The sequence below is a fragment of the Helianthus annuus genome, chromosome 14 (genome assembly GCF_002127325.2).
Source record: "Helianthus annuus cultivar XRQ/B chromosome 14, HanXRQr2.0-SUNRISE, whole genome shotgun sequence".
NCBI classification, from domain to species: Eukaryota; Viridiplantae; Streptophyta; class Magnoliopsida; order Asterales; family Asteraceae; genus Helianthus; species Helianthus annuus.
This window is the reverse complement of record NC_035446.2, coordinates 133,390,821-133,406,841: the sequence shown is the minus strand read 5'-3', so window position 1 is coordinate 133,406,841 and position 16,021 is coordinate 133,390,821. Positions and strand designations below refer to the sequence as shown.

Genomic DNA, 16,021 nt, shown 5'->3' with positions numbered 1-16,021 from the left:
ATATAACAAATATAACACTATAGTTTGTCTGATAGCATGTCTATGATAGATGTATAGTGTTATATAATGTTATATAGTGTTACATAGTGTTATATGGTATTATATGGTGTTACATATTGTTATACGGTTTTATATGGTGTTATATAGTATTATATATAGTGTTATAATACAGTTCTCAGACTTTAGGCCCTTTTTACATTATCCTTACCCTGGCTAATTATATATAACTCTAATTTGTAACATTGGGCTGCATTGATACTTGTACTCTTGCCTTTCCTTATTGTATAGTGGTTTCTCTTGAAACCATGTGTTGTTAGATGGGTTTTCTCTCACAAAAAGTGAGACACTCATTCTCTCTCTCAAAAGTGTGAGAGCATCTGATTCTCTCTCTAAAAATCTCCGCTACGCTGCGTCATTATTGCCGGTTTTATAAGTACCGGTGTGTTGGCCTTCGGCCGGTGGTGATAAAGTAGTGTGGTGGCGGTCGTTTGGGTGTATCATCCTTCCGCGCCGCCAATCTCCACCATTGTTGCCGGTTTTAGATTCACCGGTATGTTGGCCTTCGGTCGGCGATGATGAAGCGGTGCGGAGTTGTTTCTTCTCTTTTCTTCTGGAGTTTTAAGGTGGTTTTGTAAGGAACCATGGCTTCCTTTTTTGTGGGTGTCTTTTCGGTTTAAAGCTTATACCCTCTCCGATGGTGAAGCCGGTGGGATAACCAATCAGCAGGCGGTGATGAACCCGGTTTGGACAGTTGGTGTATGCGAGTATTTTAACCGGTGATGATGGTTGCCTGCTACTTGGCTTGGCAACTCCGGTTGCAGCCGTAGCGGCACTGAGCCGTGCGTTGATGATGGCAATGATGACGTTTGAGTCCGTGCCTCTTTGTTTTTGGTTTTTTCTTCTTTTTTCCGATTTTATATATGTGACATTGAAATTGCGGTTTGGAAACTCTAAGGTTTAGTTGTTGTTGTTGTTGTTACAACATATATATAATCCACACATGGTGCCTTTGTTGATTAATCGAACAGAGGGGTCTAGGCTGTAATTGCTGTTGTGTTGGATGAATTGATTGATTGTTTTGTTGACGTTGAAATTGCTGTTTTGGAAACTTTAGGGTTTAGTTGTTATTTAAATACTTATATGTTCCACACACATGGTGATTTCATTGATTAATCGAATGGAGGACTGTAGGATGTGATTGTTGTCGTGTTAGTTGATCTGATTCATTGTATTATTGACGTTGAAATTGTGGATTTGCATTCTTGGTTTTTATTATTGTTGTTGTTTATGGCGGAGGCTCCAGCGAGTCGTGCGGTGGAAGCCACGAGAGTGGGGGCGATCTGAGCCCTAGGTCGTCAAATGTTCGAGAGCAAGACAGGTTCTTACCGATTGCGAATATTAGTCGGATAATGAAGAAAGGATTGCAAGCTAACGGCAAAATTACTAAAGACGCGAAGGAGACTGTGCAGGAGTGTGTTTATGAGTTTATCAGTTTTATCACCAGCGAGTAAGTATGATGATTCAACCCTGTGTTGTGATTGTTGTAAATGGTTTTATGATGTTAATTTGTGTTTTGTTTGTGGATTTGATTATAGGGCGAGTGATAAGTGTCGAAGGGAAAAGAGGAAAACCGTTAATAGCGATGATCTTCTTCGGGCAATGGCTACTTTAGAGTTTGAAGATTATATTGAGCCATTAAAGTCACACTTGACAAGATACAGAGAGGTAATAAATTAACTTTTTTAAATAAAAAAAGCATATCATTGATTAATTACTCTTTGTACAAGTAGTTACTAATGGATTAATGTTAGTATGTTGTCATGCTTATGATCGAATTGCTCATGCAGATGGAGGTTAGTGAGCTTCTATTGTATATCTTTAATTATAGTAATTAACTGATGTCTGTTTTGACTATAATTAATGATGCACAACCTATCAGCCGCAATTTTTCGTGTATGCGAGTATTTTAACCGGTGATGATGGTAGTTGTTGTGGTTATGGTGGTGGTCGGAATCCACAAAGACCGTCGTCATCGTGGCACATACTCCTGTCATTACACCTTCTCTCCCTACATTAGATAATTTTCCAATTGCTTACTTTGGCCGCCTGTTGAATGTAAACCCTAATTTTGTGGGATGGTTCACGTTGCACGCATAGTTGGTTTTTTCTCGGTTAGCGGCGGTAAATGGTGGTTGTTTGGTGATAGCAGCCGCCTCCGGCTACACAAAATGATCAGATCCACCGGCGGAACTGGAGGCGGTGATGGTGAATACTCTTTCAGACAACGGCGGTTTCGGCCAAGGTGGCTTCCTTTGACAACGAAGACGATGAAGATGACTGGCAGCCGAGAACCACAGAAGGTATTTCATTTATCTCGATTATCAATATCTTTTATAAACCTATCAACCCTAATTGAACTCACAAAAATTCTCTTCGAACTCAATATTTGTTCTTCTACAAATTAGTTAGGAGATTGGGTGAACCACTACGACAACACCATTGTTTGTCGCTGCTTTAGCCTATATATCGTCCACTTTTTCATCTAGAGCACCAAGACAATCGTTCGTTCAAGCCTTTAAACCTGATCTGTTTTGCTTATAGGTAACCATTCCCACTTCAATCGATTTTATAATGTATACCTACTGTTAGAAATTGATACTAATCATATATAATAGTGTATGAATTTGAATTGATTTTATAGATTATGTCTATTGTGGTATTGTCACGGCCCCCGACCCACCCTGGACGGAGTCGGGGCCCGCGATGCAGATTTCAGTGGTACCCGTGGTATTTAATTTATGCGACAGCGGAAGTCTTTTTACAACAGGATCTTTTCACCGTAAAATGCTCGTTTAATATATTACACAAAGTTTAAGGGATAAATCCCATAATTTACAATAAGTTGATTTCACACAGAAATCTTTATTTTTCAAAACACGTTTTATTGGTTTATATACACTGAGCCACTTCTCTGAGCTTGATAGTGCTTTACTGCACTTTTCCTGGATCACACAGATCACCTGAAACATGTTTGAAAAAGGTTTTGTCAGCGGGGAAATACTGAGTGAATCATTCTGTTTTCTAAAATGACCCGTTAGTTATAATTTACAGTATTAAGAGCGATTACAATGTTTCTATCAACCAATTATCAAGAATGGGTATTTGTCACTCGATTCATTTCTGTGACTGTGGTCATACCACTATTGGGTCCCGTTGCCCAAATAGTGACGGTGTACTCACACAGAGTAATAATAACTCACATAGAGTAATATTCACTCACATAGAGTGATAATAACAGTACTGTACACAATACCCCACATACCAGCTGTAATTTGGTGATTACAAAGACTTAATCCCTGTAATTATAACCTTGAAAATAATTTGAGGTATTGTAATACTTACTCACAAACTGTGAGAAAACAATTTAAAAAGAAGAATGACTCACATTGCAGATTAACGAGCAATAGATATAAGCCTACTGATTAGCCTTGATTACACCTAGTTTAACACAATGCACACACAGACAGGTTAGTAACTAATACAGCAGTTACGTCAATTCACGAGATTAAACCCTCACAACGATTAATCAGTGCAATACTCGATAATTCAGTCGGATTTACAACGAATAACAGAGCATAGTCCGAATTCGAACAGCACTCAAATATTCAAGTCGAAATCACGACGAATAATCAAAGTACAAGCTCAATTGAGCAGCACCCGGACTATCGTTGGATAGTTATAATCGATCGGACGTTGAATCGTAATAGCGATCGAGTTATTACCCTGATTGTGGCAGCACCTCGTGATTCGTGTGTGTGTGTGTTGGACTGTGTTGCTTATAACTCGACGTATATTATGAATTTTAACGTCGAACGAACACCTGAATTCAAGTCCCAACCCCTTTTATTTATACTTGAAATTGGACTCCCCCGCGTGTCGCGGGAGATGTTCCTGAACCTGTCGCGACTCGCCTGAGGTAACTATCTAGCCTAGAGTAGCCTTGTTGTGGGTATAGGCCTGATGAGTCAGTTTCGACCGAAACTTATCTTCCACGCAAAATTCGTTTAGATATTATCAAATAGGGTTTATTCCCCCCTAAGTTTTAGGGGCCCTGATCCTAATTCTGATTGTTATGAAAATTTTAGGGTTTATGCAGAATCACGTGGGTTTTTCAATTAGGGTTTCCTTATTACCTAATTATCATCCTAATTATGGATTTTCGTGACAGTTGTTACATCCTCCCCACCTTAAGAAAAATCTCGTCCTCGAGATTTACTGGAATAAATGAGGGTACTTTCGCTTCATTTCCGATTCCAGTTCCCAAGTGTATTCTGGTCCTCTATTGGATTCTCATTTGACTTTTACTAGTACTAGTCGTTTGTGCTTGAGAAACTTGACTTTTCTGTCTTCGATCTGTAGTGGTTTTTCTATAAACTTCAACTTTTCGTTCACCTCTACATCTTGAAGAGGTACTACCAGGGATTCATCTGATAAACATTTCTTGAGATTGGATACATGAAATACATCATGTACTCCAGCCAATTCTTCTGGTAGTTGTAAACGATAAGCAACTGGTCCGATTCGTTGAATCACTGGGAATGGTCCAACGTACCTTGGACTTAGCTTTCCTTTCTTTCCGAATCGTACTACTCCTTTCCAAGGAGAAACTTTTAAAAGTACTTTATCTCCTACTTGAAATTCTAAAGGCTTACGACGATTGTCTGCATAGCTCTTCTGACGATCTCGAGCCGTTTTCAATCTTTCCTTAATCTGAGTTATCTTGTCAGTAGTTTCTTGTACAATTTCAGGACCTGATAATTGACTTTCTCCGATTTCTGCTCAACATACTGGAGTTCTGCACTTACGTCCGTACAGTGCTTCAAATGGTGCAGCTTCGATGCTTGAATAATAACTATTGTTATAGGAGAATTCAATTAATGGCAATTGGCTATCCCAATTTCCACCAAAGTCAATTACACATGCTCGGAGCATGTCTTCTAGAGTTTGTATTGTCCTTTCACTCTGTCCGTCTGTTTGTGGATGATATGCAGTACTTAGATTTAGTCGAGTTCCCATTGCTTTCTGAAAACTTTTCCAGAAATGAGAAGTAAAACGACTATCTCTATCCGATACAATAGAGAGTGGGACTCCATGTAAGGATACTACTTCGTTCACGTATAGTTGTGCTAACCTTTCCATGCTAAAGGTTTCTTTCATTGGTAAGAAATGAGCTGATTTGGTTAATCGGTCTACAATTACCCAAATCGCATCATTACCTCTTTTGGTTTTGGGTAACTTTGTAACAAAGTCCATTGTTATGAGTTCCCATTTCCATACAGGCATTTCTAACTGTTGTAGTAGCCCTGAAGGTTTCTGGTGTTCAGCTTTAATTTGTGAACAGGTTAAACACTTGGATACGTATTCGGCTATATCCTTTTTCATTCCTATCCACCAGAAATTATTCCTTAAATCTTGGTACATCTTATTGTTTCCTGGGTGCATGGTATACCTAGATTTATGAGCTTCTTCTAAAATCTTATTTCTTAACTCTCCTTGCTTAGGTACCCAAATTCGTTTCTTTTGGAATTTCCAGATTCCATCATTTCCTTGTTCTAGTTCTTTTAGGTAACCTTTCATTCCTTCAGCATCATCTTGAATTGCTGTTTTCTGAACTTCTTTGATTTGTGTCATTAAATCTACTTGTAGATTTAATCTCAGAGCACGGACTCGTTTCTGTTTCTCATGGTATTTACGACTTAAGGCATCTGCAACCACATTTGCCTTTCCTTCGTGATATTGGATATCACAGTCGTAATCGCTTAGCATCTCCATCCATCTTCTTTGCCTCATGTTTAACTCTTTTTGCCCAAATATATATCTTAGACTTTTATGATCTGTATAGACAGTAAACTTACTTTCATACAGATAATGTCTCCAGATTTTAAGGGCAAAGATTATGGCTCCTAATTCTAGATCATGAGTCGTATAATTTTCTTCGTGCTTTTTCAGTTGTCTAGAAGCATACGCAATTACCTTCTTGCGTTGCATTAACACACATCCGTATCCTAATTTTGAAGCATCACAATATACTTCAAAGTCTTCTGTTCCTTCGGGTAAAGCTAAGATTGGTGCATTCGTCAATCTATGCTTTAAAATCTTAAAGGCTTCTTCTTGTCTAGGTCCCCATTCAAACTTAACAGCTTTACAGGTTAACTTAGTTAATGGTATGGCTATCTTAGAAAAATCTTTGATAAATCGTCTATAGTATCCAGCTAAGCCTAGAAAACTTCTTATCTCCATAGCTGTTTGTGGAACTTTCCACTTCGTAATTGCATCTATCTTAGCAGGATCTACATGGATACCTTCGTGATTTACCACATGTCCTAAAAATTGTACTTCTTGCAGCCAAAATTCACATTTCGAGAAATTGGCATAAAGCCTTTCTTTTCTTAACAAAGTTAAGAGAACGTGTAAATGCTCACAATGTTCTTTTTGGCTTTTGGAGTAAATAAGTATATCGTCGATGAAAACGATCACAAATTTATCCAAGTATGGTTTACAGATTCGATTCATCATGTCCATGAATGCTGCTGGGGCATTCGTTAATCCAAAGGGCATGACTGTAAACTCATAATGACCATACCTAGTTCTGAAAGCAGTTTTAGGTATGTCTTCTTCTTGTACCTTCAACTGATGATATCCAGATCTTAGAGAAATACCTAGCTCCTTGAAATTGATCAAAAAGATCATCAATCCTAGGTAGTGGGTATCGATTCTTAATCGTAACCTTATTCAACTCTCTATAATCGATACACATTCTCATCGATCCATCTTTCTTTTTCACAAACAATACTGGTGCACCCCAAGGGGATGAACTAGGTTGTATGAATCCTTTGCTTAATAATTCATCTAATTGCTTTTTCAATTCTAGCATTTCGGTAGGTGCTAATCTATATGGTGCTTTGGCTATTGGTGCAGTACCTGGAATTAAATGAATTCTAAACTCTACTTCCCTATCAGGTGGTAATCCAGGTAATTCTTCTGGAAAAACGTCTGGGTATTCTGAGACTACGGGGATGTCCTGAAGTTCCTTATCCTTAGTGTTAATAATTACTGAAATCATGTACATCATTTCCTGCTTTCTCGAATAACTAGCCAATTTCATTACTGAGATAAATTTCAGTGGCTTTCGAGGTTTATCTCCAGTAATTAAAATTATTTCTCCTGAAGGGGTTTGAATTTCTACTGCATTTTTGTCACATAGGATTCGAGCATGGTTGGCTATTAACCAATCCATTCCTAATACTACATCGAATCCTACTAAATTCATTGGTAACAAATTTGCAGAAAACTTATGGCCTAATAATTCTATTTTTCCTTCTTGCCAGATTTTATCTATTTTCACAGAATTTCCTTCTGCGGTTTCTACTGTGAAGATTTGCCTAAGAGTGGTTAATGGTAACTTAAGATCTTGGCAAAATAAAGTATTTATAAAACTTTGGTTCGCACCAGAGTCAAATAATACTTTTGCAAACACGTTGTGAACTAAGAACGTACCAGCTATCACATCTGGAATGAGTTCGGCCTCTTGAGTGGTTAGCTGGAATGCTCGCGCATTTCTCTTGGTTGTTCCTTCAGCTGGTTTGGCTTGGTTAACTACAGGTTTAGCTAACTTAGGACATTCAAATTGAAAGTGTCCCCTTTCTCTGCAATTATAACAAACTTTTGTTTTCTTCCTGCAGTCTTCTTCCCGGTGTCCTTTCATTTTGCAAAAATTGCAAACCATGTTGCATTGTCCATAATGCTTCTTTTTGCAAATTTTGCAGAAAGGAGATGATGAGGATTGCCCGGTTCCTCTTTTCTTGGTATTACCCACACGAAATCCTTGGGTAATTTTTTGAGCTAATTCCTTCTTGCGATCTTCTTCTCTTGTGCGTACCAATTCGTCCGTCAGGGTATTAGCTAATTCTACCGCATCGTCAATAGTACGAGGTCTCGCAGCTTTAACGATGTTTCGGATCTCACTAATTAAACCCCAGATGTAACGAGAAATAAGTACCGGTTCTGGCGAAGCCAGTGATGGCACTACCCTTGCGTATTCAAAGAATGTCGAAGTATATCCCCGACAATCTACTCCTAGCATACGATGACTTAGGAACTTGTTTGCCATTTGTTCCTTCTCGTATTCGGGACAGAATTTTCTTTCAACAAGACTCTTAAATTCTTCCCAATTCATTGCATAGGCTACCCTTCTTCCTTTTGCCTGGAGGACCGTGTTCCGCCATTCGAGTGCTCCTTCTTTGAACAGATTTGATGCATACATCACTTGATCCTCTGTGGCACATTTGCTTATTGCAATTACTGCCTCGGTTTTCTCTAACCAACGCAGTGTTGCAGTTGCCCCTTCGTTACCTGCAAATTCAGCGGGTTTGCAAGCAAGAAATTCTTTGTATGTGCAACCAGGCGTTGCAGCTTTCATTCTTTTAGGGAGTGGGGCCTGCTGCGGATCATGATCGTCATGATTACCGCCTCCATTTATGTTGTTACTGCCGTTATCTTCTGGAATACGTTTACTAGGAATTAATTGTGGTTCGGCAGGTTTCTGAACAGCAGCTACAATTTCTGGAATAGCATGAGCTATCCCTTGGGCGATAAAGTGCTCGATATCTTGTCGAGTTATATATTGATCTTCCTGTTCTTGCTCAGATTGATTTACTTCATTAATTGGTTCATTGTTAACATTTTCCATCTGCTAATTGGTAAAATTATTAGTGTCTAACTTATCAATGATAAAATTCACATAGATAAACACATAGATTATCACAACATACAAGCATAACCAAAATTGTCGATTTCTCGACTTTTACTTTGTTATGGTATATTGTATATGCATCCATACACACCGTATTTTACAGAGTTTTATTGCCCATTTTACAGAATTTTAAGTTACTATCATACAATACGGCTTTCTGTGGTTTAACTGACGGTTCTAGTAACGATGCTCCCTCTCATCGTACTTCCAAGTTAGATGCTCCCCCATTTCCCTGATCCTATTACCTGTACCTATCAGTTCTTCACCGAACTAACGGAGTTCAGCTAGGTTTTATTACTCATGGGAGGATTTGGGAGTGGTTCTGGGTCAAATTGTGGAAGTAAGCTATAAGGACTGTTGACTATGTTTTGGAATTGCCAGTCATTGGTCCACCATTCCTCCATTTGGCCTAATGGTCTGGTATGAACTAGTGGGTCTGGAATAGCTGGTCCTAGGTTTAGTGTGAATTGAACTGTAGCCGGGTAAGAGAAGAGATTATCATTGATAGGCTCTAAAACATCACAATTTTCCAGTAGGCGATCTATTTCGTCCTGGAACGTGATTTTCTCAGATTGTTTAGAGCTTTCGCCAATCTCTATTCCCTTTTGTTTCAGATCTATTCCTATTTCCTTTTCGGGTGGTTTTGGACTTTCTCCAGTTTCTATTTCCTTTCCCTTGCTCATGATCACAGGATTTTCTATTTTAGGGAGTCTCCTAGTGGCAGGTTTCCTACGGCGTACTTTCCTCCACCCTACGTATCTTCTCTTCTTTTTAGGTTTGGCTTTTTCCAGCGGTGGAGCTTTGAATTCCACAGGTTCTTCTATGTCAGCAATGTAACCAGTAAAGTCGTGAGAGACTTCGATAGGCACTGGATATAAGTTGAGATTCTGGAAGGCTTCCGACATCTCATTCATGCTGCATAGCATATATGCAAAATGTAATGTTAAAACTTTGGAACAAAGTTTAACAAACAAACACTGAAGTTTTATTGCATATTACTTTTTGTACAGAAATAACGGAAATAAACACACTGGGATTTTATTTATTTATTTACGGGATCGTGATTTTTCTTACTAGCCCCAACTTATCGGATATTTAGAGATTAACATTTTCTGCTACAGTAGCTAGCATATAGAGATTTGCCCATTTCTTGTCTATTTTATCTTCCCAAGGTGTACTATTACCCAACTCTTGGACTTCTGGGTTGAACCTAACTCTCTTGGTTCGGGGTTTCTTTGTCTCCTGACTCTTTTTATGTATCGAATCCCTTTTCTCTGGGGAAAGTGGATTCTCATAGTTTGCCTTGCGGACAAAGATTCCTTCTTCTAGGTTTACTGGGTTTCTAGAAGAAGATGCCACATCTAGTTTGTGGTAGATAGCAGACAGCTTTTGCTTACCCATACTGTCACTAAAATAACCAGTTAATACAACATATAATCACCGAATAATAATTAGTAAAATTAAGCATTGTCCAAATGCTTGATTTAGGCTTAATCAGTGGCTCGATCAGTGGCTCAATTTAATTATTAGCTCTGATACCACCTTCTCTGTCACGGCCCCCGACCCACCCTGGACGGAGTCGGGGCCCGCGATGCAGATTTCAGTGGTACCCGTGGTATTTAATTTATGCGACAGCGGAAGTCTTTTTACAACAGGATCTTTTCACCGTAAAATGCTCGTTTAATATATTACACAAAGTTTAAGGGATAAATCCCATAATTTACAATAAGTTGATTTCACACAGAAATCTTTATTTTTCAAAACACGTTTTATTGGTTTATATACACTGAGCCACTTCTCTGAGCTTGATAGTGCTTTACTGCACTTTTCCTGGATCACACAGATCACCTGAAACATGTTTGAAAAAGGTTTTGTCAGCGGGGAAATACTGAGTGAATCATTCTGTTTTCTAAAATGACCCGTTAGTTATAATTTACAGTATTAAGAGCGATTACAATGTTTCTATCAACCAATTATCAAGAATGGGTATTTGTCACTCGATTCATTTCTGTGACTGTGGTCATACCACTATTGGGTCCCGTTGCCCAAATAGTGACGGTGTACTCACACAGAGTAATAATAACTCACATAGAGTAATATTCACTCACATAGAGTGATAATAACAGTACTGTGCACAATACCCCACATACCAGCTGTAATTTGGTGATTACAAAGACTTAATCCCTGTAATTATAACCTTGAAAATAATTTGAGGTATTGTAATACTTACTCACAAACTGTGAGAAAACAATTTAAAAAGAAGAATGACTCACATTGCAGATTAACGAGCAATAGATATAAGCCTACTGATTAGCCTTGATTACACCTAGTTTAACACAATGCACACACAGACAGGTTAGTAACTAATACAGCAGTTACGTCAATTCACGAGATTAAACCCTCACAACGATTAATCAGTGCAATACTCGATAATTCAGTCGGATTTACAACGAATAACAGAGCATAGTCCGAATTCGAACAGCACTCAAATATTCAAGTCGAAATCACGACGAATAATCAAAGTACAAGCTCAATTGAGCAGCACCCGGACTATCGTTGGATAGTTATAATCGATCGGACGTTGAATCGTAATAGCGATCGAGTTATTACCCTGATTGTGGCAGCACCTCGTGATTCGTGTGTGTGTGTGTTGGACTGTGTTGCTTATAACTCGACGTATATTATGAATTTTAACGTCGAACGAACACCTGAATTCAAGTCCCAACCCCTTTTATTTATACTTGAAATTGGACTCCCCCGCGTGTCGCGGGAGATGTTCCTGAACCTGTCGCGACTCGCCTGAGGTAACTATCTAGCCTAGAGTAGCCTTGTTGTGGGTATAGGCCTGATGAGTCAGTTTCGACCGAAACTTATCTTCCACGCAAAATTCGTTTAGATATTATCAAATAGGGTTTATTCCCCCCTAAGTTTTAGGGGCCCTGATCCTAATTCTGATTGTTATGAAAATTTTAGGGTTTATGCAGAATCACGTGGGTTTTTCAATTAGGGTTTCCTTATTACCTAATTATCATCCTAATTATGGATTTTCGTGACAGTTGTTACAGGTATGTTCCAATTTTTTTTGTTAGTGGCTAGAAAATTAATCATGTTAAGTCACTTATTAGTTTGAGGTCGCTTTTTTCTTATATTATTGAGTTTGTTATAATAAACATATCTTTTTCATGTGAATACAGATCTTTATGATGATAGCAACACATGGCTATTCACTTGCTGGAATGTATGTACACCTACAATGCTTATATAACTCATCCGAAGACCGCCTCTGGCGGCGTCGACGGCTATACAATTAAGCTTTTTTTATAGGCAACTTTTATAAAACAATAGAGGCCTAACTTTTTCCAATGTTCAAGCTTTGGTGTCTCCTATGGTGGGGTTTCGGTTTTAGGTCTGTGCCTTTTGAAGTGCTTTGTGCTCGACCTGTTATTGACCCGTTGCTGGGTCGTAGAGAGATCAACTTAGACGAGTGGGTCCGATGTTAGAAAAAGGGTTGCTTAAAGGGATCCTGGACCCCCGTATTGCTGACGAGATAAGACCCGGGTATTTGGCAACGTATGGGAACATAGCCGAAAAATGTTTAGCAGATTATAGCGTCAATAGACTGACCATGGGAGATGTATTGTGGAACATGGAACATGCACTTTAGCTTCAAGAAGCCGAAAGTGCAAATGCAACTAGCATCTGTCAAACCAGCGAACCAGACATTATAGCCAGTGTTGGCTCTAGCAATATATGTTGATGATTGACTTGCTTTCGGGCACGAGAACGAGCCATGTTTTTTCATAATCGGTAACCAACGATTATAGGTAACAAGTTGTCAATTTCGCCATTTACTATTATTTGTTTATACTTTCCATAAATAATGTAGTTTTGATAATCTTTGTAAAACAAACAAAAGGTCTATGCCATCATCAAAAATATGACTTCAACTATTGGATCTGGTCATTCAAGGAAGTTGGAATGATGCTCTAACATCACGTTTAAAATATTTGTATTTTTTTTATAGAGAAGAAGTGATATCATTGTTTAGTTATGTTGTACTATATGTAAAACCGAGCCCCGCGAACAACGCTGCGGGTGCTTCTTCTAGTAATAAAACCAAATAGTATACTAATCTTAGTAAATGATTATTTGTTATGATTATTTTCTCATGTGTCTACACACGTTTTATACTTATAGGTTTAGTTTATTTTTCTATTCTTTTTCTTAACTAAATTGTAACATTGCTTTTAATTTTTTTATTATTAAATTAGTTATAAAGTTATCGGATTCTTAAATTCAGTTCAAGCGTTTTGACCAGTGAACACGTAAGGTGTCAGGTTCGATATCTATTCCAGCTATAAAAACATTGATCTTAACCATTTGATATAGTTTGATACGACACTAAACTAAGGATAGCATGAAAGACTTTGAAACTGGTCTGACCAATCCGGCCAGTGGACCAGTAACACGTCTGGTCCGGTCTTAAAAACATTGTTATGGCTAGTTTAAAAAAATGAAGACCCCGTAGAGAACAACTTTAGATATATTAGATTTCTATTATGCAATTTTATGACGTCTGACGTACTTTTGATGATTATAAAAATTTAGTTTGATTATCAGCTTGTTTTATACGAGTTGACCTAAACCGAACCCAAAAAAAAGGAAAAATTACAAGTTTTGTCCTTTATCTTTATAGTACTTTACAGGCGGTGTCCTTTTTTTCAAATGTTGACAGGCGGTGTCCTTTAGTAGGTATTTTGTTACAAGTTTTGTCCTTTCTACCCAACCTGGTTAAAAAAACTCAGTTAATTTGTGGCACATGATAAGCACATGAGGGTAATTATGTCTTTTCCATATCCCTTTACACCTACCCCATTTATTATCCTTCATAAACCCTCTTGATAACATCGTTCACCCCCAAATCGTCCCTCAGGTTTCACATTTAGGGTTTCTACCACACAAAATCGCTGATCAAATAACAAGATGTCACAGGACGATCAAGGATGGTACATTCGAGACCATCTTGACAACGAACAGGTTGTTGATCTATATGGTGAGTTCTTCAACTTAAATTTGAAACCCTAGTTTAATTTTTTGAGCTAAAAATTGTGCATTTTGCAATGTAGTAGTGTATTAGTTGATAAATGCTGTGAATGTTTGATTATTTGCAGATGGTTTTCCCCATATCTTCGGTTTTCGGATTCATCATGGTGGTAGGCTGACAGTACCTCCAGGACGTGAGTATGTAGGAGGCAAGGTAGATTTCGTGGACTTGATCGACATTGATAAGTTTTCTATGATTGAGCTTGATCTTATGTTGGACCAGTTAGGATATAACAACACTAATCCCATGTATTATATGTTTTTAAACCCTGAAAAAGACTTAGAAAATGGTCTTGAACACCTTAGCAGTGATCAGGATTGTCTTAACTTGGCTAAATATGTGGGAGAACATAAGATCATTGATGTTTATACTACACATGGTTTAAAAAATATGAAAGAATTGTTTTCATCACCAAGTAAACCTAAACCTTCTATTACTATTGAAGAAATAGATGAAGCTGGGCCATATGCTATTGTCCCTAGTAAACTGAATTTTGATGTTGGGCAGAGCATAAGTATTCAAGTTAATCAGAATATAGATGTTGGGTCATCTAGTGGTGTTGGGTGTTCTAGTGGTGTTGTAGAAAATGCAAAGTGGGCTGAGACACTAGTTGATGGTGGGGGTGATGGTTTAGATGAAACAGAGGCTGTAGCTTTAGATGAAACAGAGGGTGAAGGTTTAGATGAAACAGAGGCTGTACGTTTAGATGAAACAGAGGATGATTTAGATGAGGGTGAAAGAGAGGATGCAACTGATTATAGTGAGAGTGATTATATTGTAGATAAGGATAATACCATGTCTGATCATGAAGTAGACATGAGTGATTATAGGATGCATATTGACAATGAAGTAGAGGATGTTTTAGATGAGCCACACCAACCAACTGAAGATGGGGATGTGCTAGATAATGATAGGTTTGACAGTGGGTCTGATTCTGAAGGTGATAAGGCTGCCAAAAGGAAACACCTTTTGCACCAACTTAGGAGATCAAGTGAAAACTTTACAAACTTCTATATTGAACAAGCATTTGGAACCAAACAAGAAGCAAAGAAAATGATAAAAAAAAACTTGCTGTAGAGACCAGAAGAGTGATTAGAATAACCAAGGATGATAACAGGAGGGTAAGAGCTTATTGTCATGGTTCAAAGCCAGACTTTGAGGTTGATGATAGTGGTGTGCATGTTTCCAGCCAAGCACAGACATCTGCATGCAAAAATAAAGGAAAAGAGATTGATTTAGGAACAAATAGAGAAACAAGGGCAAAATCAAAGGAAAAAAAAGATAAAGGGGTTGTTTTGGAAAAATCAAAAGAATCCGGGGCCCAAGAAAAAGAATCTGTAAATGTGGGTGGTAGAGGGAAAAAGACAAACCCACATCAATATCAATGCCCTTTTGTCATATTTATTTCAAAAGAAAGAGAATCTGAGACTTGGTTGGTAAAAACACTTAATACCAACCACACTTGTGTACCAACCAGAAAACATTATGCTTGTACCTCAAAGTTTCTATCACAAGAAATGGTAGATCAGCTTGAAGAAAACCCAGATATCCCTGTGAGGGCAGTTCAAGAACAGTTTCAAAGAAAGTATTCTGTGGGGATTTCTAGGATGAAAGCTTATAGAGCTAAGGTAATAGCCAAGAAAAATGTTGAAGGAGATCATGCAAGTCAATATTCTTTACTGAGGGACTATGCCAATGAATTAATAAGCAAAAACCCAGGTACCACGGTGAAGATAGAGCTTGAGTTGGGTAAAAATCCTGGGGACCAAGAAAGACAGTTTAGAAGAATCTATATTTGTTTGGCATCTTTAAAAGAGGGTTTTAAGGCACTTGGCAGGGATTTATTGGGACTGGATGGGGCTTTTATGAAAGGGCCATTCCCAGGCCAGATGCTTACTGCAGTCGGTGTGGATAGCAACAACGGAATATATCCAGTTGCTTATGCAATAGTCGAATCTGAAAATCTCAGCTCCTGGACATGGTTTTTGGAGCTCTTGGCAAGTGATCTTGATTTGGGAATTAACTCAAACTTCACATTCATAAGTGATAGACAAAAGGTATGCCCTTTATTACTTTCAACTATTTTACTTAAAACTGTTCATATT

At 38.1% G+C, this 16,021-nt stretch overlaps 1 pseudogene; it reads left to right on the top strand.

Moving 5' to 3' along the window:
- The first annotated feature begins 1,287 nt into the window (after window positions 1–1,287).
- LOC110907324 lies at window positions 1,288–2,354 on the top strand (annotated as a pseudogene).
- Window positions 2,355–16,021: the final 13,667 nt, after the last annotated feature.